The sequence below is a fragment of the Pseudorca crassidens genome, chromosome 16 (genome assembly GCF_039906515.1).
Source record: "Pseudorca crassidens isolate mPseCra1 chromosome 16, mPseCra1.hap1, whole genome shotgun sequence".
In the NCBI taxonomy this organism is placed as follows: domain Eukaryota; kingdom Metazoa; phylum Chordata; class Mammalia; order Artiodactyla; family Delphinidae; genus Pseudorca; species Pseudorca crassidens.
Genome location: NC_090311.1, coordinates 5,284,706 through 5,301,968, shown reverse-complemented (window position 1 = coordinate 5,301,968; position 17,263 = coordinate 5,284,706). Strand labels below are relative to the sequence as shown.

General features: G+C 41.9%; 1 protein-coding gene across 7 annotated transcripts in view; it reads left to right on the top strand.

Moving 5' to 3' along the window:
- The window catches only part of DOCK1 (dedicator of cytokinesis 1), a 526,777-nt gene that overhangs the window by 285,666 nt on the left and 223,848 nt on the right, over positions 1-17,263 (top strand). The gene's annotated exons all lie outside the window — the stretch shown is intronic.

Below are 17,263 nucleotides of genomic sequence, written 5' to 3'. Positions count from 1 at the left end.
ACTTGCTGGCTTTTGAGGACTGGGCTTCATGCTTCCAGAGTCCTTACTTCATTTTCTTTTTGTGCTTTCAGATCCCCCCACGTGCATTAAGCCTTTCCCCGTGGGCTTTCCTGGATGCCCAGTCATTCAGAAGCGCTCGTTCCATTTATGAGTATTTGGAGTGTTTGTGTGGATGTTTTTCTCAGGATGACTTTACCAAATCTGTTATGTGCCCTTCTGTGAAGGATGCTCTCTCTGAAGGACGTTGAGAGTCCTTGTTAGTTAGGTGACTTGTTTTGTGAGCCCTTTTTTTGTTTGACCTTTCATACTTCTAATTTTTAAAATTTTTACTTTTTTAAAAATTAGTTACCTGTTTTATACATAGTAGTGTATATATGTCAGTGCAATCTCCCTATTCATTCCGCCCTCCCCCTTCCCCCCTTAGTATCCACACGTTTGTTCTCTACATCCGTGTCTCTATTTCTGCTTTGCAAATAAGTTCATCTCTACCACTTTTCTAGATTCCACACATAAGCGATATTATACGACTTTGTCTCTCTCTGTCTGACTTAATATAATAATCTCTAGGTCCATCCACATCTCTGCAAATGGCACAGTTTCGTTCCTTTTTATGCTGAGTAATATTCCATCGTATACATGTACCACATCTTCTTTATCCGTTCTTCTGTCGACGGGCATCTAGGTTGCTTCCATGTCCTCGCTACTGTAAATAGCGCTGCAGTGAACATTGGGATGCATGTATCTTTTTGAATTATGTTTTTTTCCGGGTGTCTGCCCAGGAGTGGGACTGCTGGGTCGTATGGTTGGCAGCACTTGTTAATTCCCCACTCCCCACGCTGTCCCCTCAAAAGGATGGGGAATGTGTATCACACTTACTTTGAGGTTGATTGGCTGCATCCCACTTCCATGATGATTTCCTGCTTATTAAGTTTAAATTTGGAGAAGTGTTTTCACGTGGGAAAAATAAAACCCCAAATTCCTTATTTTTTCATTTTTAGCAGTCATATAGTAATGAGCAAAAATACAATGAAGGATGTACAAAGGCAAATCTAATCTCATGTCTCCCCAGTCCCCCTTCCCACTCTCTCCTGTCACTCACAACGTTGACATCTTGGCTTGTTTCTTTACACAGCTTTCCTCTTGTTTATAAGTACTTATGCAATTTTAAAATATATGTACATATTTTATTTATACATATAAGCTCAGATTATTATTGGGAGGGGGAGGGGGGGTTTGTGTTTTTACAGAGTAGAATTAATATGTTCCTATTACCCTTCATTGCTTTTTTTTAAAAATTTTTAATTGAGACTGTTTTTTTTTTTTAAATTAATTAATTAATTAATTTATGGCTGTGTTGGGTCTTCGTTTCTGTGCGAGGGCTTTCTCTAGTTGCGGCAAGTGGGGGCCACTCTTCATCGCGATCTGCGGGCCTCTCACTATCACGGTCTCTCTTGTTGCGGAGCACAGGCTCCAGACGCGCAGGCTCAGTAATTGTGGCTCACGGGCCCAGTTGCTCTGTGGCATGTGGGATCTTCCCAGACCAGGGCTCGAACCCGTGTCCCCTGCATTGGCAGGCGGATTCTCAACCACTGCGCCACCTGGGAAGCCCTGAGACTGTTTTTTAAGAGCAGTTTTAGGTTCACATTAACACTGAGGGGAAGGCGCAGAGATTTCCAATATACCCCCTGGTCCCACACATGCACAGCACCTCCACTATCAACACCCCCACAGGAATGGTACCTTTGTTACATTTAATGAACCCATATGGCTCTTCATACTCATCCAATGTACCTCATTCACCTTAGGGTTTACTCTTGGTATTTTCCATTCTGTGGGTTTGGACAAATGTATAATGACCCGTATCCACCATTATAGCATCGCACAGAATCCTTTCACTGCCCTGAAAATCCTGTGGGTCCTTGGGTGTTCATCCCTCCCTGAGACTCCGACCCCTGACAACCACTGATCTTTTTGCTGGCCCCATACCATTTCCAGAAGGTTGGAATTATACATTATGTGGCTTCTTTCACTTAGTGATGTGCATTCAAGATTCCTCAATGTCTTTTCATGGTGTGATAGCTCTTTTTTTTTTTTTTTTTTAAACTGCTGAATTACATTCCATTGCCGGAATGTTTCACAGTTTTTTAGCCGTTCACCTACTGAAGGGTACCTTGGTTGCTTCAAAAGTTTGGCAGTTGTGAGTAAAGCTCCTATTAACATCTGTGTGTAGGTTTTCATGTGGACATCTGTTTTCAACTCCTTTGGTAAATACCAAGGAGCAAAATTGCCCCAAGGATCTTAAGGTAAGAGTACGTTGTTTTGTCAGATTGCTTTTTTTTCATTTGACAGTATAACATGGGCATTCCTGCAGTCCATAGATACAGATCTTAAGTGTTTGGCTTTATTTTTACCAGAATATTCTTCAAGCATTCCTCGTCTGCTATAAACTGAAGGCTATAATGTCTTCCCTAATTTTTCAGAACAAATTTATTGGTAGTAATTATCTTTGCTGCAAATACGTTTGTGGTGTTCTTCATGGTGGAAGAGTTATTGTAAGACACGACTTGGAAGTTACGTTTTGGGTTAGTATTGTAGGCAACTAGTCGTATTCTAGATAGAGAAAGAACACGGGAGATAATTTTTCTTTTTAATTAGAGCAATCAGTAATATTTTCTAGTGCTTTGGAAAGATCATATATTTAGAAAGTTCCTATGAAAAATCTGATTTATTCTTCATCGCGTACTCTTGTCTACTTCGGGGCTAGGTTAGAGGTTATTTGATTTAGCGTTGTATTTTGGGGTGTTGTCAAACGTTTCCTTTTGTCATAGTGATGATCTATGTAATGGATTGGTCACATAAGGTTGGATAACACGGAGTTGAACCAAATGAAAATGTTGCCTTATAGAAATTCTCAGAAACCTTAATATGTGAATGTATCCTATGAATTCGTTGAAGGTGAGATAGGGCTTAGCATTGCAATGTTTTCCTAGCTTTCCTTTCTAGGGAGCTCTCTATTTTTGTGAAGCATGCCGTGGCCAGTATTCCAGGGAACACACCTTGGGAAATGATGCTGCAGTGGCTATTACATGTACGGTCGTGAGCTTTCGCACTGTGGAGGTTTCTGTCTTATTCCAGCCGACAGGTAGTGCTCATCGGCGTCCGTTTTTTCTTTTTTCTTTTGAATCAAAATATATCATGCATACAAGCGAGTAAATACAATAAGTATGTACAGCTTAAAATAATAGTAAAATGGGCTACTGTGCCGTTTCCAGCTCAGGATCCTTAGATGCTCCCTTGGCCCTCAAGTGTATCCCTCTACCGTTTTCTGGTATGATCTTTAGTTAGGTTTTTCGGTTATCCCCTTGCTCTTCTGAATAGTTCATCACATATTTATGTATCCCTTCAAAGTATTTTCTTATGTTTTGCTTGCTTTAGTCCTTGAACCATCCAATACATATTTTTCTGTGACATGCTTTTTACTTTCAGCATTGTGGTTTGGTAATCTGTCCATGTCAATGGTTGCAGCTGTGGTTCGTTCATTTTCTTTACTGTGTACTATTCCAGTGGTAGGAGTAGTTCACGACTGAGTTGTCGCTTCTTCATGCTTGGATATATGGGTGGTATCAGGGCTTGTGCTGAGAACGGTGCCATTAAGATCATTCATCTCACTAGCTCCAGGCACACCTGTGTGAAAGCTTCTCTAGGTTATGTACCTGGGGGTAGAGCATCTCTTTTAGGCAAATACACCCTTAGGCAAAGAGAATCCCCCATCCTTCTTAAGCTCTAAAAGTCTGTGCAGTAATCGTGAAACATAGACATAGACACTGTGATTCCTTCTCAGGCTAATCTTTATTCTCTTTTCGTAATCCAGACTAATATCTATGGGGTCGTATTTTTAAATGTACACGTTCCCCTTCTATGTGATGGGAACATATTGGTGGCCTGAAGCTGGGTATTCTCCCCTTCATCTCTCTTGAGCTTCCAGCTCCCCTGGGAGCTCAGGGCATTGAACCAAGACAATTTAGAACAGAAGCCTCAGCTCAATTCTCTACCCTGTTTATCTTGAGTTCCTGCTAGCAGGTACGGATAATGATGGATTGTGAACAAATAGCTCTGCCTTGTGTTTTTAGACCCTGAAATAGACAAGATGGCTTTGATAATCCTCTTTGACTGATAGGCACTTTTTGTATCCAGATCTCATTCAGAAGCTTAAAATATGCTTCCACAAGGTTGATTTTAAGGTAAATTATACAGAGCTAAAGAAAATAAAGGCAGAAAAACCCTACCTACACGTGGGATGATTTACGGACATTTTCAAAATAGTCAAAATCCAGGGTTTTTTTGTGTTTTTTTTTTTTTGTAGCAAACACAAACAAAGAAACAAAAAAACCCAGAAGACAATAGCAAAAACATCTAAATAACATGAGCGTAGAGCAAGATTTCCCCTTTATTACCCTGTACCTTCAGCCTACAGGAACTGCGCCTCTTCTATTCAAATGTGGCTCTGAATATTCATATGTGTTTCTGCTGCTGAGTTATCTGACTGCACCTTTGCATCTGAAATGTAAACTCATGGAGATATAGCTCCCCAGTAGTTGTATCTAGGCTGTGACAGGAGGATTGATTCACAGGGTTGGGCATAATAGAATCCCTGATACCTGGGGGTCAGTTGCGGAATTCATGAACGAAATTGTTCTCTAGAAGGTGTGTGGTCTACCAGATCCTTGGGCTGCACTGGGGAAAACAAAGCACAAGAACCCCCCTTTGGAGTCACTTGTGGGCTATTGGAACCTGTTGGTCAAGATATTGTTTGTTGTATTGACTCTTTAAGCACCAAGTTTGGAAGTAGCTTCTGTGAGCTTTTCTACCAAACTCCACACAGAAGTAAATATTTGGTCAAAAAATTTAAAAAGTCCTTGGAACCAATCTGAAAGTGAATGATACAGACACAATGGCAAGGACAAGCAGAAGAGAGATTGGTGCCTGTTCTGTCTTGTTCTTTTCACCATTTGGCAACTCCTAGAGAATATCTGGCTGTTGCCACCACCACTTCTAACTACCCATGCCCCCGCCTTCTCTCCCCTCCCTTCTGGAACTGTTCTGTCCTGGAGTCCCTGACATCCTCTGATAACCACATCCCATGCTGATCAGACAGCCCTCATCCTCCTGAGGCTTTCCTGGGCATTTGAGTACCTCTTTCTTCCTGCTGATGGATAGACCAAAAGGACACATTGCCTAACCATTATTAGTTTCAGAACAACACTTGAGGGTAGAATTAAACACCCTAAATTTATACATGAATAAATTGATACTCAGAAAGATTAAGTACTCTCCCTGGTTTACATTATTTATGAAAAAATTGGAATTCTTTCACAACGTGGTTGTTGTTTTTTTAATTTAAATCTACTGTGATCCCTCACTTATGACCCTAATTTTAATTTATTTTACCTCCTTCAGCACTTTTAATCATTGTTTTTTTCTTTAATAAATTTATTTAGTTATATTTGGCTGCGTTGGGTCTTCATTGTGGTGCGTGGGCTTCTCGTTGTGGTAGCTTTTCTTGTTGCAGAGCACAAGCTCAGTAGTTGTGGCACACGGGCTCAGTAGTTGTGGCTCATGGGCTCTAGATTGCAGGCTCAGTAGTTGTGGCGCACGGGCTTAGTTGCTCTGCGGCATGTGGCATCTTCCTGGACCAGGGCTCGAACCCTCGTCTCCTGCATGGGCACGTGGATACTTAACCACTGCGTCACCAGGGAAGTCCTAATCATTGTTTTTTTATGACATCTTTTAGCGCAGCTGTCCTCATACTGTTGTCACCCTAATATTTTTCTTTCAACTTTTTTTGTTTCTTCTTATTATCTCCCTGCACAAACCTTGTTTTCTTTTTCTTTCTTTCTTTCTTTTTTCCTTTTCTTTCTTTCTTTCTTTTTTTCTTTCTTTTTTATTGAGGTATAGTTGATTTACAATGCTGTGTTAATTTCTTCTGTACAGCAAAGTGATTCAGTTATATGTATACATACATTCTTTTTAAAATATTCTTTTCCATTATGGTTTATCATAGGATACTGAATGTAGTTCTCTGTGCTATACAGTAGGACCTTGTTGTTTATCCACTCCATATAATAATAGCTTACATCTGCTAACTCCAACGTCCCACTCCATCCCTACACCAACCCCCTCCCCCTTGGCAACCACAAGTCTGTTCTCTATGTCCACAAGTCTGTTTCTGTTTCGTAGATAGGTTCATTTGCATCATATTTTAGTTACCACATATAAGTGATATCATTACGGTATTTGTCTTTCTCTTTCTGACTTACTTCACTAAGTATGATAACCTCTAGTTGTATCCATGTTGCTGTAAGTGGCATTATTTCATTTTTTTTAAATGACTGAGTAGTATTACATTTTATTTATATATATATATATATATATATATATATATACACACACACACACAGCACATCTTCTTTATCAGTTCATCTGTTGATGGACAGTTAGATAGTTTCCATGTTTTGGCTATTGTGAATAGTCCCTGCACAAATCTTGACCTCGCTGCAAACTTCTGTGTTCTGCGTCTGCACGTCCCATCATTTGCTAGAGGTTGTTAATCTCCTACGACAGGCACTTCTCCCATGTCATTGCTTTGTCTTCCTAACATCCATTTTTAGTTATAAATTTTATCAACCAAATGAGTGTTCTTTATTTTTCTTTACTATTTTATAACTATGAAATATTTAAGTTATTTTTAGGGATAAGTAATGCTTCATGGACCATCTTTCTGCCAAAACATCTCTCTATTTAGGTTTATTTCCTTGGGATCAACTCCCACAAGCAATGTTGCTGAGTCAGAAGTATTTTAAAGGAGGACTTAAACGTGTCAATTTGGGAGATTGGATGAACAAAACAGAAAATCAAATTTAAAGCGCAAGCTTAAAAGCTAAAAATGAAATGCTATCTACTAATCAGAAAAAATTGAAGTGTCTATTTATGTATTACTGTTCATTATGTTTGTAAGCAACATGTTGTCTTGATTCTAAGCCAATCATGGATCTCAGTACATGGTCAGGAGCTTACATTTCTACGAGTATGTTTGAATTCCGTCACTTTTCCTCTTGGCAATATTCCATATTCCATTTTGCCAACTGTTGAGATACCCAGTCCCACAGTGAGCACCCAGACTGGTCCTCATACTAAAGCAAGATTTTACTGGTAATAGAATTCTGGTTCATTAATTTTCTAAATGCTCTTGCCTGCTGCTGGAAAATTTTTGGCCTTCAGAACAACGTGTTCACAACTGTAGCCAGACAGAGGAATTTATAGAAGCCTTCGGTTGTCAGATGGGCAAGCTCTGCTAGGAATAATGGCTGGAGTCAGGCGAAGGTTTGAGCAGAATTTTAAGGGGAGGAATCATTGGTCGGGGAAGTGGCCTCCCAGTTGCTGGTTGCAGCCATCACCTTTCCATCGTTGAGTCTGTATCAGGGGCAGGGGTTGGTGTTCTTGCACAGCTCATCCTATAGCTCTGATCCAGTCAAGGCCAAAGAGCAGTGATCACTGACCATCATTTCTCCTCTTCCCTCCAGCTGTTGTCTGGCCAGAGGGTAGTACAGGGGACAGCTGGAGGAGGTACTCATTCACTTGTCGCCATATTTATTAGGTGATTACCACATTCCCACGTTCTAAGTGCTAGGCATTCAGTGCTGCACCCATCAGCCTTGTTCCCTGGCCTCAGAGGAGCTTTATTATAACACAGAGGGAGGGGGGAGGAGGAGAGAAAAGGTGAGGGTGGGGAAAAGTAAGACACATTCCAAAGTCCGGCATCTCGTGCCATTGTACCAAGAACCCGCTCATGGGACACCTGCTGAGACCCTCTCCTTTCAATATAACTTGCCTTTGTCCCTGATTTCCAGCTTTAAGGAGATGAAAACTGGTCTTTTAATTGGATTCCGCACATTACTTCCTTGGAACTGGATAGTGTAAGCGGTTTAAGCAGTTTCACGCTGGGTGTTATTTCATTAGTGACACTGTGTTTGGATCATAGTTCTCATAAACTGATAGTATGCTAATTTTCCAGAAGCCAAAAGGATGAGAATCCTACTGTGTGTCTGTTGAGCATACTGTGCTTTGCCAGGAGGTTCTGAGCTCCTAGGGATTTCTCATTCTACTATATATATAAAAAAAAAAAAACAAAGATATATCTTGAAAAGATTTCCAGTTAATAAATATTAAGTTCACTTACCAATTTCTCATCTGTTTGGAGATCCTCATGGAAATAATGGCAAAGCCATGCTTCAGACAGGTAATGCCGACATACTGGCAATGTGAGTGTGCTCATATATGCTTTGCATGTTGAAGAACAAAGTTTTCTTGTATGTTGGTGCCATGTGTCTGTGGGAAAAATGCCACATGGAAAATATTTTTATGAGATATTAAAAATTTTAGAATATAATTACTTTCATTAATCTAAAAGAACATCAAAATATTTGAATAGGGATTTCCTTTATAGAAATAGGCGCATAATTTGACTTAATGTGCAGTAGTACATGTGAGACGCACAATTGAAAATATTGTTGTGTCAAAGTAGAATCTGCTTTTTTTTTTTGGTTCACTAATAGTAGAGCCAGGTAAATAACTTTGGTTCAAAATGGAATCATCAAGTCATAACATTTTGAACTGGAGGAACCTTTTTATTTTTTACTTTTTGGCTGGGGGTGGGGGAGGAATCTTCTTTAAATGAGAAAAGCTGGTAACTTACTTAGCTTGCTGCCAATGACTCGGACAGGTAGCTTCTGACCTCTATCCCGTCTAATCTCCTGCCCACACCTGTGCTTATCAAACTTTTCTCACTCCACCAGCCAAGGTTGCTCTTGGCAATGATCCCCTACCGTTTGCACTGAGACAAAGCAGGGCTTTTGCAAAGTTCACATGTCTCTATACTCTCTGCACCGTTGATGCCCGTTGTCTCTGTCACGTTGAAATTCACGGTCCTTTCCTTATTTTTTCCTCCTATTTTGTGCTTTTATTTCCCAATCAAAGGATAATCAGTTATTAAGCTCAAACTTCTAGATATTGTTTATTTAATTCTCCAGATTCAGAGTTGGGTCTGTGGATTTGCCCTAAGGTTTTCCTTTTAGGTTCAAGAAGATTGGGGGTAAAGAAGGAACTGTCAGTGCACTGTGGTTGGACTGGACTTGCTGAAATATACTCTACAAGTCCTGACAAGTGTGAACATGTGGATTCATGATCTGTTCGAAGCAGCCCTAAAGAAGTAAAGGTTTTGGTTAAGCTCACTGCTCTTTGGGGGTTATGTGCTTAGCTTTTGGCTAACTTCCTTATCTCCCATCATTCTACTCACTCACATCTTGGCCATTTTGTCTATAAAGGGGAGGGAGTACTAGGTCTTGTTGGAGCTAATTAATTTTTTTAAATTTAATTGTGATGAAATATACATAACTCAAAAGGTACCATCTAACCTTTCTAAGTGTACAGTTCAATGGCATTAAGTACATTCACACTGTTATGCAACCATCATCACCATGCATCTGAAGAACTCTTTTCATCCTTGCAAACTGAAACTCTTATACCCATTAATCACTAACGCTCCCTTCTCCCCTCCTCCAGCCCCTGGTACCCTAGCACCCTTCTCCTTTCTGTCTCTGTGGATTTTACTACTCTAGACAATCAGGGCTGGCTTTGAAAGCGTTCCTTGGTGTGGAATCCCCTGGTCACCTTCTCAGCCCACTTGATTCCAGTGCTGAGTGAGACCCTGTCTTCCTTACCTTCTGTCCCATCTCTGTCCCAGCCCAACCTGCTCTGTGATACTGACCATGTCCCCAGCCTACACCAGTGGCAGGTGTAGACCAACTCTTACCGTTTTGACTGTCGCTGATGCAGCCCTGTTCATTGTTCACACTGTCCCCTCCTTTACTGTTGGAGCTTCTCAAGCCTTGAGACTGTGTCTTCATATTTCTGTATCCTCAGCCTCTCCCACAGTCTCTGGCCCAGGGTATGGGTTTCAGAATGAATGCTAGGAGCATTAGGGATAAGTTACAGAACCAAAAATGTTCAAAGATGTCATCTGGTTAAAGTTCCTTCCACTCCTGTGTCCTGGATTGATCTTCATTGTATCTTCCTGGGTGAACGAGCAGCTGCCTTTCTCAGTTGATTTAAAGGTACAGTAGTTTAAGGTTCGTCCAGAGGGAGTGATGAGAAGCTATACCCAGCAAGTGGTTTAATGTGCAGCTCTTGGAGTCACAATGTCTTAGAAAGATGATCTCTTGTGTGGAACTTGCACCTTATGGCTTATCTTTACTGAGTTTCCTTCAGTTATTTCCTTAATTTGATGTAGAGCTCAGTGCTTTTTCAATTAAAGACTCTTGAACTAAACCTTTGGGAGGACGGTCTACATCTTGTGAAGCTCAGCTTTTCTGTTTTTTTTTCTTTTTAGATGTTGGGGGTAGGAGTTTATTAATTAATTTATTATTTATTTTTGCTGTGTTGCGTCTTTGTTTCCGTGTGAGGGCTTTCTCTAGTTGCGGCGAGCGGGGGCCACTCTTCATCGCGGTGCGCGGGCCTCTCACTATGGTGGCCTCTCTTGTTGCGGAGCGCAGGCTCAGTAATTGTGGCTCACAGACCCAGTTGCTCCGCAGCATGTGGGACCGTCCCAGACCAGGGCTCGAACCCGTGTCCCCTGCATTAGCAGGCAAATTCTCAACCACTGCGCCACCAGGGCAGCCCAGCTTTTCTGTTTTGAGGCCTCATTCGGAGGAGAGTGGAAAGCTGAACCGTGTGTAGCCCGGCCTGCTGGACAACAGAGTACTGTTATGGTGAGAGTGTTTGACAGACACTCTTTAATTCAATGACATTGGATCAGGGAGATGCTGTTCTAATAGCATCAGTCAGTATTTTTGTCTTTGTCGTCTTTACCCATGGGTGTAGGGAGGGAAGTCGCTGTATCTGAGCTTCCAGGAGCAGCACAGAGGGGTACAGATGTCGCACTTTATACACGCTGATGTTTCCAGAATTTATTTTTTATCAAGATTTGTGCTTACAAATGGCTTGTTGAAAGTAATTGTGTAATTAGCTTAATAAATCACCTTTCTGTCATTGGTCTCTCCATATCTCCGTACACACACTCCCGGATCAGCAGTTTGCCTTTTTTCACCATAAGCTTTTATCAGTGGGGACTACGGACCAGCTGAGGTTTGCTTTCTGCTCCTTAGCTTATCAAAATGACTTGGAGACTCGCAAGAAAAATAAGATACTGATGTTTTCTTGGTATATGTTTATAGCTATGCTTTGGGCTCACATGCGCCTTCTTAAAAATTTATGTGTTTACTTTCTGTCCCTGGAAAACCAGGTTTTCTTGATAACCCATTAACTATTTTTTCAAAGCAATCTTTTTTAAAAAAATTATTTCCAATTTATTTATTTATTTTTGGCTGTGTTGGGTCTTTGTTGCTGTGCATGGGCTTTCTCTAGTTGCAGTGAAAGGGGACTACTCTTTGTTGCGGTGCACGGGCTTCCCATTGCGGTGGCTTCTTTTGTTGCGGAGCACAGGCTCTAGGCACGTGGGCTTCAGTAGTTGTGGCACGCGGTCTTCAGTAGTTGTGGCTCTCAGGCTCTACAGCGCAGGCTCATGTGCTCTAGTTGCTCCGCGGCATGTGGGATCTTCCCGGACCAGGGCTGAAACCCGTGTCCCCTGCATTGGCAGGTGGATTCTTAACCACTGTGCCACCAGGGAAGTCCCATTAACTATTTAATAAGAAAAAGTATCCTGTTTTAATTATATCCAAAGATAACTTTGGACTATTTTTTTGAGGATGGAGAAGGACTATTAAGAAACACTTTTAAAATGTGTTTACATTTTTCTTTTACCATGGCTTAAGTTATTTGTAATAAAGAATTTCAAATAATAATAAGCGAGAATTTAAAGCAGGAGTTTTGTGGAAGGGCAAAAAGGAGTGTATATGATAAAAAATTTGCTTAAACTCGAACTAGTAGAAAGTTAAAATACATTTTAATGAACTTGAATACGTTAACTGTGCTGTTGGAATAAGAAAAAGTTATATGTAACCATTAAATTAGAAGTATCAGAAAAGTTACTATATATACTTTTGTAATCTATTTTTGAGTAAGTTCCTTTATGTACATAAAATCAGTGTTTACAAAATATATCCTGAAATTCACATTTTCCACCGATTAACTCTATTCTCTCTCTGCCAGTAAATCTGAATTAGAGAGGTTTGGAATTCATATGTTGTTATGTGTCAGAAGTACACAAAGTTCTAGATGGGAACAAGAATTGTAATTTGTTTGCAGGCCCCTCGTAACTGAATTTTCTAAGTACTGAACGGACTTTAAAAAACTTTTATAATTGAGTGTTTTATTGGAACGGAACAAGTTTTAGTCAAGCAAAGCAATTGCCCCACTTGCTGCATCAATGCTACAGGCAAGAGAGGGGTGTGTCAGAGACCTCCCTGAAGAGGACAGGTGAGCCCGTGGTGCGCCCTCCGCTATGTGAATCTTGACATTTTCTCCCATCACCATTCTTTCCTTTTAGATCCCAGAGAAAGGGCACAACATAGGATGCAGCCAAGCCCGTCCTTTTCCTTGTTTATTCTGTTCACCATCTCATGTTGATCCAGACTGCTGGCAACCAAATGCAGGGCTTAATCAGTTTTGTCTAATTAACTACAATTAGATTGAAGGATTTCTCTCCAAGGAGTGAGGGTTGCTTTGGAAGAATGCAGAGAAGTTAGCCTTCTGAGTTCTAGCTGTTGGAGACATAGCTTAGAAAATTACAAGTTGTTACAAAAGTATCTTTTCCACTATTTCACTCTGTAATTGCCAGGGAAGGATTTGCATTTCTGTACAAGAGTATGCAAAGAGAAAGCCAGATAAAACCTGTCAAACATAAGAAGTAGTTAATACAAAATGCTCCTAAGTGAGCACCAAAGTTGTTGATGTTTTGAAATTTTCCTAATAGGCAACTTTCTATCCCCATCATGTTGATCGTACTTGTGGACTGGAGTAGGATCTAATTGGCAAAGAGAATAACTATGTATAAGACACAGGAAACTTGCAGGCAAATAAAGTTGAGCATTGAGGTCCCTGCCCTGTCTTTGCTTCTATCTTACTTTCTGCCTCTCTGACCAGTTCCCATAAAGGGGCCTGTTGGGCTCCCAGCTCCCAGGCTCCTGGGACCTTCACCATTGTGATTAGGGAGCATCTCTGCCTGGACTGAATTTCTCCACTTCTCTCCCCAGTTCCACCGGGCTGGGTGCCCCTGTTCCATTCCCCCCCCCCAGCACCCGTGTCACCCCATCTTGACCCTGCCACGCTAATACAACTGCTCTTTAATGGGTCTTTTCTCACCAGACACCGGGGCAGGCACCTGTGGCTTATCTCCATTCATATTCCAAGCCCCAGCACAGGACCTGACCTGTAGCAAGTAGTGATGCATGTGTGTGTTGATGAGTGAGTGGATGATTCCGAGGTCCTAGTGTACAGTCAGCTCTCCCATGTGGCCATTCTTGACCCCTCCCACTCACCAGGTGGCTCTCGATTGCTCTCTGAACACACCTGTAATCAGTTGCCCTGCCTGTCCTCTCCTTTATCTGCTGCAATTGGCTCAGTCTGTCCTTGTTGCTCCAGAGCTGCTGTCCTGGACACCCTCTCTTCGGGGTCAGGGCAGCACGAATATACTTGCTAGGTGAAGACACCTGGCCATCATAAGAGCTTCCCAGGGTAGGGGGAAGGTGCTTGAGACTTGTAACTCTCTGCCAGTGTGGGCCTCCCTCAGCTGCAGCACGGCTGGCGACCGTTTGTAACCAACGCATTTTACAAGCGGTGTTCCTAAGGCCTCCGTTCTGTATCCTCAGACATGCCCTGAGCACCCACCTGATGGGCAGAAAGCAGACGAGAAGTGGATGTGAGGTGGGCTCTCTCGTCCTCTGCCGGCTTCATCCTGAGCCGTCTGCCAGCAGCCCTTTATCTGAAACGCCTGGCTGCAGCGGACGCTCTGGACACTTTCCCCCAATCCTGGTTCCCCCGGAAATTACCCTGCTCTTCCTGGGCTGGAAATGCTGCCCTCTGGTTGGAAAAGGCTTACTTCATGGCCAGTTATGAAGGGCAGGTAGTGTGTAGAAAGGGGCGGGGCCGTAGTGATGCCCAAGCCTTCCTCCTGTTCTCAGGGTTCCAGGCAGTGAGAATCTCACGCTTCCTTCCATGCTGGCAGAATCAGGATGAGCCTCCTTTGATTTGTGACTCTCCCATTGGGGCGCTGATGGTGAGGTTTCATTGCGGCTCAGACACAGTCAGATCTGGAAGCCAAATCTCGGGGTGACTTACAGGCTGGGCTGAGCATGGGTCCCTAGCAATCCCCCTCAGCTCCCTCCGAGTTACATGCGACAAGGTAGGACTTCTTGAGCCTTGCATAAACGTGCTGTATTGGACGTTCCTGAGCTCTGACTGGTCTCTTCCCCATTACCTTTATAACCCTCAGCTTGAATTTTACTGCCTACCCTATAACTGATACTTGTTAGTAACCGAGTAGATTTTCCATCTGGTAAAATCATGAAAGTATTAGAAATTTGAAGGTGATTTTATTCTTTTTATTTTTTTGACTTTATAGAAATTTATTTCATAGCAATTATGCCAAAGTAAGGACTTATCAAATACACAAGAAATGTGAACCATATAAATACCTCATTATCCTAACAAGACTCTAATTATATCAAAATTTTCTCAGAATTTTATTGAAGCCATTAGCATCTCAAAATAATAAATAAATATGTTCTTTTCTCTGTCAGATTATAACGATCTCCTTGATCACACATATTTCTTTGTATGTTATTGAATTTATCTGTTCTTTCAAAGTAAACTTTTTTTTAAATGGTGATATACACATGCTGGGTTAATAATGTCCTTTGGGCTTCAACACACTCTCCTCTGCATTCTGTGTTCTATGACGATAATTTTAATATTTCAAAACGAGCCACATTTGTCCTCACCTGTTTTTCGTACGAATGGATTTTGCTCACAGGTTGTAGAGGGAAGGGGAGTTGAATCATCTGGCTGTAGATGAGGAGACCCTCCAGAAAGGTGTGCCTGAGTCTCGGGAATGTGCCCGGGTCCCCGGGTGGTTGGAAGACTCTTTCTCTCTCATCTGTGGGGCGGGGAGCAGCACGGTGCACTTGGCGGAATGTTCTCTCAAACGCTATACAAAGCCTGTGAGCAAAATGAGGTTTTCTGCTTCCTCATTTTTGCTGGATTACGTGGCTGCATTGTGATCGCTTGGTGGCTACCATCGCACTCTTGTTTGGTTTTTGCCTTTGCCCTGTGTTTTGATGGAGGCTTACAATGACGTGATGTGACTCAGGTGAAGCTTTGCGTGGGATGGAAGCCACGGGCTGCACCTGTGCACACCTATTACTGCCCAGTAAACAGACTCACAGACCATGTCTTACAACAGGGCCCTGGGCTTTTACTCCATGTAGAAAAGTGCACAAATTTTCTAGCATATCAGGTTGTCGTTATCAATGCAACGCCCGTTAAATGACCAGGCCAGCTTTGCTTTAAGACTCACCTGTCAATTCTTTTTTTCCAGGACACAGTGTTTAAATTTGCTTTGAATATGATAACCCAGAGAGAGAGCTCTCTTTAGAGAAAAGGTAGATGGCGAATCCCCAAGGTAGTTTCTTACATTCAGATGCGCTCACAGCAAACCCCACCACAGAGACATTTTGCTAACTAACGTGAATTCAGTACTATTAGATAACAAAAAAATTCTGGTAGTATTGTCAGCGTCTCAGAACATACGTTTCAAGTTGATTGTAAAAAATACTTTGGTACATGAATTTCTTTAGAAAAGTGTTACTTAGCAGTAGGTTTAGGGATCTTTAAAAAGACTAAAGAAATTGATAACTTCATTAGAAGTACATTGTTTTTAATGATATTATTAATCTGTCCTTATTTCCAATTATGGCCTTTGCTGGACTGAATAATTTCCCTTTTATTTGTTTATATCAGGCCTTTTTTCACTTTAATTTTTTTTTTTTTAATGACAACATCATGGGCATTCAGTCTGCTTCATCAAAGGATTTATTGCTCTTTTCTTGGCATTAGAGCTTGGTTGGCGAGTGAAACGGTGATCCCTGCCCTCTTGGAGTCTATATTCCAGTGGGGAGAGTTGATCAACAACAATTCTAATAAGTAGGTAGATTACGTGAATGTGTGTGAAGGTAACTCCTGCAGGAGAAGGTGGTGTGAGAGGATGGGGTGTGCTGGCGCCTGAGCAGGGGTCCCACTCTAAATGGGATGCAGCAGCAGCAGCGCTGGGGAAGCAGGCCTTGGAGCCACGTGCTGGAGGAAGGGGCTGGGCGTAAGGTGGTCTTCTTGGGGAGGAGCCTTCATCAGAGGACACAGGCAGGGCAGCCTAGCCTCTTGAGGGGAGAAGCTGGGCAAGTTCTGAGACCCCATGGAGACTGTGACTGAAGCCATGAGGTTACATTAGGTTCTAGGGCTGCCATAACAAAAGCCACAGAGTGGGTGGCTTAAACAACCAAAATTCATTCCTTATCGTTCTAGAGGCCAGAAGTCCACTATCAAGGTGTCCTCCTGAGTTGGTTTCTTCTGAAGTCTCTCTCCTTGGCTAGTAGATGGCTGTCTTCTTATTGCATCTTCACGTGGCCCTTCTTCTGTGTGTGTCCTAATCTTCTCTTCGTTAAGGAATACCAGTAATATTGAATGAGGGCCACCTTAATGATCTTATTTTACCTTAATTGTCTCTTTAAAGACCCCATCTTCAAATACATTTACATTCTGAGGCTCTGGGGGGTTAGGACTTCAACATATGAATTTGCAGGGGAGGGGGGACAAAGTTCAGCTCATATCAGAGATGGAGTCAGGGGTATTTTGTGGAGAGGGGGGCAGCTCATGGATGGCCTTGTAGGCCCATTCATTGGTCGACATTAGAAATTATTATTTGTGATAATGGTTTTATCCCCAATAATGGTGCTTTCCTTTCCAGAATTCCCACGTAGTTGTGTGAAGTTTCCAATTCTTTCAAACAAATACCTCCTGTTGACCATGCTTCTTTTTAACTGATCAGTCTAGAATTCTGCTTTTTGCCCCTTCATGACACCAAAACAGCTGATTTAAATTCAAAACTAGTGGGCTTCATTATCCCGTGTACTTCTTGTTGAGACAGGAGCTAGGATCACTACATTTTGCACTTTTAACTGTGTAGCCAGAGAACTAGCTT